The following is a 242-nucleotide window of genomic DNA, read 5'->3' as shown; positions in this document are numbered from 1 at the left end:
ACCCCCCCCCCCAGACGGCTCCACCAGCCGCAGGCAGACAAGGGCACGCGATCCTCCCCGCTGGAAAAGCGCGAGAGAGGAGAGCGAACCGGAGGTCCGGGGGGAGGAGAAACGAGAAGGAGCTGAGGCGCGATCCGAGGCCAGGGCTCCAGCCCGGCTCTTCCTCCTTCGCGCCCGCAGTTTGCGGAGGCGAGTCCGCCCAGACCCCCTCCGGCAGGCAGAGCCGCACGCGCAGGAAGGAG

Source organism: Aptenodytes forsteri, unplaced genomic scaffold (genome assembly GCF_000699145.1).
Source record: "Aptenodytes forsteri isolate BGI_AS27 unplaced genomic scaffold, ASM69914v1 Scaffold61, whole genome shotgun sequence".
Lineage (NCBI taxonomy): Eukaryota > Metazoa > Chordata > Aves > Sphenisciformes > Spheniscidae > Aptenodytes > Aptenodytes forsteri.
Note: the sequence above shows the minus strand (reverse complement) of the source record.